Source organism: Wasmannia auropunctata, unplaced genomic scaffold (assembly GCF_000956235.1).
Source record: "Wasmannia auropunctata unplaced genomic scaffold, wasmannia.A_1.0 LD336103.1, whole genome shotgun sequence".
Taxonomy (NCBI): domain Eukaryota; kingdom Metazoa; phylum Arthropoda; class Insecta; order Hymenoptera; family Formicidae; genus Wasmannia; species Wasmannia auropunctata.
Window position 1 is genome coordinate 1640456 of NW_012026787.1, and position 330 is coordinate 1640785.

Genomic DNA, 330 nt, shown 5'->3' on the forward strand with positions numbered 1-330 from the left:
TGTGTATAAGAGACAGATCTAGGCGATCGGACGACGGGGGTGCACGGGGGCACTCGGGTGGCCGAATAGACGTGCGGGCACGCGAATCGACGTAATATTAAGGGCGCTAGCGGGGAAGCGAAGCGTCGATCGTCCAGGTTTACCTCCGGACTCGACCTGAAAATTTTCTAAGTCCCGCGCGGCGTGTTGCTTTCGCGCGGCGTTTGCTTTCGCCGCGTTTACCTCCGGCGCCAAAAATTTTCCGCTATCGAGGCCAACGGTCGACGGGGGTGCACGGGGGCACTCGGGTGGCCGAATAGACGTGAGGGCACGCGAATCGACGTAATAGTA